The sequence below is a fragment of the Megascapheus bottae genome, chromosome 13 (genome assembly GCF_031878675.1).
Source record: "Megascapheus bottae isolate mThoBot1 chromosome 13, mThoBot2.hap1, whole genome shotgun sequence".
Lineage (NCBI taxonomy): Eukaryota > Metazoa > Chordata > Mammalia > Rodentia > Geomyidae > Megascapheus > Megascapheus bottae.
Window position 1 is genome coordinate 41,222,348 of NC_143521.1, and position 7,177 is coordinate 41,229,524.

Sequence of the window (7,177 nt, forward strand, 5' to 3'; positions counted from 1 at the left end):
AGTTGGCAATAGATAGTGTATGTTTTAATTTTTCTTCATTATCTACAAAGATTCCATCATTAGTGGTAAAAATAAAATTGATTTGAACATGTTTTTGGGTCACTAGGGCATCCTAGAGTGAATTTGCAAAAGTAGAGTGTTAATGAGAGCATAGGAACTACTCAGAATATGGAGGGAGCAGTGCCTCTTTAACTGAACAAGTCAGTGATCTCTGAACTACCTAATTTTCCACCAGAGGGTTTTGCAATCAAGCTAGAATGAGAAGTTAGGGTAGGGTTTTCTCTTTTTAAAGACTCTGTACCTCAGGTGACAATGATGTGACACCAAATGGAAGAACTTAATAAGAAAGTGTTTCCTTTCCTTTTCTTTGGTTTTGTTTTGTTAGTGGGGGGTAAATAGGGGGACTCATGCATATGCATGATTGCTGTGGATTGTGCAAAATGTCCGTTTTTTATAATTCACTTCTAGGCATTTAGTTTACAAGGCCATTATTGGTTATATTTGGAACAATATTTTCCTACTACAGAATTTGTAAATGGGAAGTGTAGGCAAAGAAAAAATAATGATCCAAATCATACTTGGAGGCGCTATTTTTTTCACTTAGCTTTACTGTTAGGCGGGGGAGGGAGAGAGTCTGTAGCCCTAGCAGGCAAAATCAGATAACCATGATGCCGTTAGCATAGCCATTATGGAGGCTAAATATAAAATGTGCTAGAAGCAAGTAACCAATGTATGTCTCATACTTTTTGCATTCATTTTAAAATATGAGCTAAAGTTTCCATTCTAATGTCACTTTTTAATATTTGGAGCTGTCAAAGTATTAGCAGAATGCCAAGGGGTTAAAGATTTCAAATTGAATGACAGACACCAAAATGAAAAAGGAAGCTACATATCCATTTTTAAACTATAGAGAACAACAAACAGATAAACACACACACACACAAACACACATATATATGTATTTTATACACACACACTAGCTAAATACTCCTGTATTTGCTTTGTCTTTATAATTATACTTTCTATGCTATAAAAGTAAAACTATTAATTTAGCTTGAGTTGCTTTTCAATCCACAAAGCCTTTCATGAAAGATTCCTAGAAAACAGAAAGAAGAGTTACTGAGGTTCAAGAAATAATACACCTGACACACATATCTATAACCCCTCTATACATTATCCCAACAGTAAAATGCAATAAAAAAAATAAGAAAAGAAAATCGAAAGTCCTTGCTGACTGTCTTTATGTATTCAAAGCTATCAATTTGTGGGATTACCAATGTGTCTTTGAATGAAAATTCAACTGAAGGACATTCTACCCTGTGGAATGTCTAGTTTGTAGGTAGCTGTGGCCTATAGATTGGGAGAATGAGAACATATCATGGAATGTCTTGATTTCTGACTCCAAACAGCCATGATTTAAGACCTACCACAGTGTTGTTTTCTTGTGTAAAACCAAGGGCCACCATGATTGATATGGAAAGTATGAATGAATGGTGAGGGAAGCCTGGAGAATTCCAAATGCCAGTAGACAAGGGATGCTTATGTGATTGCTTATCTGAAGTCTGAGTAAAGTTATGGCTTTCTGAATTTTTGATTTTCCACAAGAATCCTGTCTAAAAACAGGGCTAGTAGCTGTGTGTACTTATTTTACTACTTCCTAATATGTTAATAGCCCTTTGCAATGTCTTTCATAACAAGTATGCTCACTGCTAAACTATACCAGCTTCATCTTCCAGAGTGAGCCTTATCTGAATTATCTGGGGATAATATGTACATATAGGGTAGTCATATTACAACTCCTCTCATCAATTTTATTTCTTTTTCCCAAGAGTGTTCTATTTAAAATTTAATTTTAATCCTATACATAATGAGTCATTTATTATATTATCCCAAATCTTCCAATAAAAGACCATGTCATGAGAAAGGGTATCAATGTTTGTGAAGTAATATAACTTCTATTTGGTGAATATAATGTAACCCTTCTATTAATTACAATAAAAAATAAATTAAAAAACATTCTATGATATATTTAATGATCTTTCCCATGTAACATTCAGTTGTGATCACAGCTAATTTAATGTTTTATCAAATAACAACCCCAATGTTGCATATTTCATCTTCTTCTACCTTCTATTTGAATCCACAGAATTCTTTATGCGTACATTCAGTAATCTGAAAACAATATGAATGGAGACTCTACTATTGATATTCTTCCTCCTTATAAATTAGATTATGCTGATTATCTTAAGAAGTAGATTTTCTGCCTTTCTCTCCTCCAAAACTAATAGATAATATAGCTTAGCATTCATTATTCACATCTGTAATCTTAGCTACCCAGGAAGCTGACATCTGAGATTATGGTTCGAAGAAAGCTTGGTCAGGAAAGTCTAAGACCCTTACTTTCAATTAACCTTGAGAAGCTGAAGTAGACCGTGGTTCAGTGAAGTAAAATGCTTGTCTTGAAAAAGACAAAAGCTCAGAGACAGTGCCCAGGCCCCAACATAAGCACAAAATTAAAACAACAACAAAAATAAATATAGGAAAACAAAGGGAATGATTACAGACCTAAAATGGTAAATATCACACATTTAATAACAAGTGATATGATTTAATTGACTGATTATTTCCTATCAAGCTCTTGATTGAGTTCTAATTTTATGGATCTATGAGAATGTTTGTTTTTGAACTTAAAAAGAATGATGTTTTGCTTCTTCACATAGTAGTTGGCACAATGCTTTAGTTTGAGTTATATGAAATAATGTGAAATAGATGGCCAACATATTTTATTTTCAGGTTTACTACTGTAAGTATTTGAGGAACAATATTTCCTAAGATGTCACACTATTTTCTCTGATTATGTATTCTCTATTTTCTTATAAAATACATTGCTATAATTCATGTAGTTTAACCTGATGTGTTTCGATTTTTATGGTTTTTATTTTTCTACCGTTTGCTTAAAATAATTATCAATAAAAATGTATTTAGTGAATAAGTGGAAAACAGCTGCTTTACTAGACCAACCTTAAGTAATGTCAGTTACTTCATAACATAATTTCTTACAATTTATTTATATGTGGGATTTTATATTTGGAATGGCCCTATGTTGGAATTTTGCCTTTTTAGTTTAATGGTCTTTGATATCTATGTCAGCTTTCACTAGTGTAAGATACTGTCCAAGTACTCACAAATTGCTTTTTCTGCTAATATGAAAATGACATTTCTATAAAACTATTCTTTTGTATTATGTGCACACAGTTACATGTTGGAATTGGTTTTTTTAATATTTTTTATTGTATTTAATAAAAAGGTTACATGATATTTGCCAGATAGAAGGTGAATTAATTCACATACATTGATACCCTTCCACATGTCTTGGTCCCCATTACCTTCCCCCCACACCCCTCTTGGTTTTCCCCCCTTCCCTATCCAATTTCAAGTAACCAAATACAAATGTATCCAACATATCAGATAACAAAGTGAGATATTGTGACAATATGAGATAACAAAGGAACAGCAAAAGAGATGAGAGATAACATAGCACCTTAATGACAGCAATCATTAATTATATGGCTTTTGTTTCAATATCCTAGAAGTCCATTCAATTAGCTTCATACTATATGGCCTTATGTATCAAGTTTTTGCTCTATTGCAAATCTTTGCTATTAGAGCCCAAGGTTTCTACTGGTTATGGTGGATGAGGGAAACCATTGAGCCTAGTTCCTTTGAGTCTGGCTTACTTCACTTAATATGATTTTTTCTAAGTCTTTCCATTTCCTAACAAATGGGGCGATGTCATTTTTTCTGACAGCAGTATAGAATTCCATTGTGTACAAATACCACATCTTGTTGATCCACTTATCAACTGAGGGACATCTAGGTTGGTTCCATATTTTTGCTATGGTGAATAGTGCTGCAATGAACATTGATGTGCTAGTGGATTTAGTATGCCCTAGTTTCTGGATGGTTGGGTAAATGCCAAGTAGTGGAATTGCTGGGTCATAGGGAAGCGCTATGTTTAGCCTTTTGAGGCACTACCATACTGCTTTCCATAGTGGTTGAACGAGTTTTCACTCCCACCAACAGTGTAGTAGTGATCCCTCCTGGCCACATCCCCTCCAGCATCTGTTGTTATGGACTTTGAAACTACAGATACCTTAAATGTAAACACTGTGCTTTATGTCTCTGAAAATTGCACTGATCATTTTCACAGGAACTTAACCTTATCTTTGGGGAAGGTATTGTAGTATTAAGTAGAAGGATAAATTATTAAGTAACGACTTACTTAATGAGCAATCACTAGAGTAATGTTTCTAAGAAGTCACAGTATACATACTATACATTAAGAATCATCATGAGGGGCCGGGAGTTTGGTCTAGTGGTAGAGTGCTTGCCTAGCATGCACGAAGACCTAGGTTTGATTCCTCGGTACCACATGCATAGAAAAAAGCCAGAATGGTGCTGAGGCTCAAGTGGTAGAGTTCTAACCTTGAGAAAGTCCAAGGACATTGCTCAGGCCTTGAGTTCAAGCCCACGACTGGCAAAAAAAAAAATCATCATGATGGGCTGGGAGTTTGGCCTCGTGGTTAAAGTGCTTGCCTAGCATGAAGGAAAACCCGGGTTCTATTCCTTGGTACCACATATATAGAAAAAGCTGGAAGTGGTGCTGAGGCTAAGTGGTAGAGCTCTAGCCTTGAGAAAGTCCAAGGACAGTGCTCAGGCCCTGAACTCAAGCCCAGGACTGGCAAAAAAAAAAAAAAAAAAAAAAAGAATCCTCATGATAATTTAATGCAATTAAAATAAAATACATTTTTTATGTGTGTGTGGGTGTGTATACACAAATGTTTGCCTTTTGGTGATCCCTGTAAGACTGAGCAGTGCTCTGACAATGAATGATCTTACGTAGTCATTACCTTGACAGTTTTAAATATGTCATGTCCTATCTTTGCTAAGACAGTTAGGTCTTGTTAATTGCCTTCTTAAATTCTTACCCTCTGAATATTGAGGGGGATGGGATCCAAAAGGTTGCAGGAAAGAACACCTCTCTTTCTAATTCTTACAGCATGTAATTACTCCTTTGCTAGTATCTTTTTATTAATTCAGTGACAGAACTTAAAAAGTCAGCTCATTGTATGATCTGAACTCATGTCCATTCAGATAGATAAGGGCAAAAAAGTCAAAAGGTAGAATAGAAAAGTTCCATCAAAGAATGAAGAAAACAAATGTTAGCTATAAAAACAAGGAATGAAACAGTGAAAATGGACAGATTATGAGGAACCTAGAGTTATGAACAGAGTTCTGAATAAGAAGTGAAAAAGGAAACTTTGAAAGGTAAAAGTATAATATAGAACTATTAAGCAAACTTGAATAATAAAAATCTGTAAAAGAAGTTGTAAAATAATGTGACAAAGACAAAAAAGAGATATTCATACTGAAGTGGAGATAAAATATTTCATAGACAGTTCATACGGCAAATTATTATTTCAATACTAAAAACATCTATGGCACAGCCATAGATAATTTTTACTACAATTTGAGAATCGAAAGAGTAGTTACCCTTGACTTGGCATTAAAGCCATGGAATACTTTCACGCACTTTTGATTTCACATTTACTTCTAATATCATCTATAGTAAATCACATGCAATGTATTGTGGTTAATGATATGCAATTCTTGGTATAAAATACATAATTTTAAATTTTTTACTATTTAACTCTGCTTCGATTAACATTTAAAAATTAGCAATAATTTTCATCTACACCATTTTCCATAGTTATATTTAAATGAATGTAGGATAACAACAAATACATTTTTAAATATATCATCGGGTATTAAAATAATCAGTATGGTAACTCATTTTAGTTCATTCGATTATTGCATATACAATATCATTTTCTTTTATTACTCATTTTTTTCAACTTTTGCAGATATTTAGGAAGAAAATTTATCGTTTTTCCTCTTTTCAATGAGGTAATACCTAAATAGTTATCTGAACAATGGTTAATTTGTTTTCACACTGTGAGAACGTGTAATTGTGGATTTACATTTGTGAAATGATTGCTAGCTTAGTGATTGTTTTTTCTCAAGAAAGAAATAGGCCTCTTTCATAAATTATTAGGATTTGGAAATTGAATGGAGATTTGAGGCTTATTTTTGAGATGTTAGTGTTTTCTCTGTTATCTTATGAAATGGTGAAAGGACTCTCATGCCATGAAAAGCAGAAAAAAAGGGCTAAATGTAATCACCTCCAATTTGGAACTATAATTAACTAATAATACAGTACATATAAACCACATCAATTGAAAGAAAAAAATCTTATGAAAAAGTATATATGACTTTTCCATATGTTTAAAACAAACCACTTCAATAATTAATTACATTACTATAAAAACAAAAAAGTCAGATAATATGTTGAAAATAATTTAGACATTTGAGAATAGGCAGCATTTTATTTGCCTTTCTGATAATAGCACAATTTTTGTTGAACATATTCATTGTTCTCAGCTACCTGTCAGTGGCTTTCAGTAATAAAAGATGCCACACAATATGGTTTGTGTCATTTTGTGCAAACTAATTTGTGGTCAAAGGAGATTCAAAAGTCATCTAACTGGAATAGAATTACTTGATAATGACTATATAAAGAGTCAGTTAAAGCTGTGTCTATGCAACCAAAGAGAAATAAAGATTTTACATTTTTCAAAGCTATTAGATTGAACTAACAGGAAAAATAAAATTGCATTTGATAAAATTACCTTATAAGCAATTATGTAGACCAGCTAATGTATGCTATATTATACACTGTGCTTTTCAAACCAGTGATATTTGTATGCATATAATTTTTGGAGGTGCAATTCTTAATTTTAATATATTGTGATAAAACAGTGCTTTTGATACATTCTTGAGGTTTTACTTGATAATTGTATCCTGACTTTGAATGTGATAACAGAAGATCTCTCCTTCACTTGTAATGAATTGAGAATTTTGCTTTGCCACATAATGTTTGTTACCTAATTTTAAGACCAAAACCAAAGAGATTCACTGCTTTTGGTATATATATATATGTATATATATATATACACATACATACATATATATGTATATACACACATACAGCTAGATAGAGATATAGGTATATTTTATATAATATATAGGTATATTATATATAATATATGGATATATT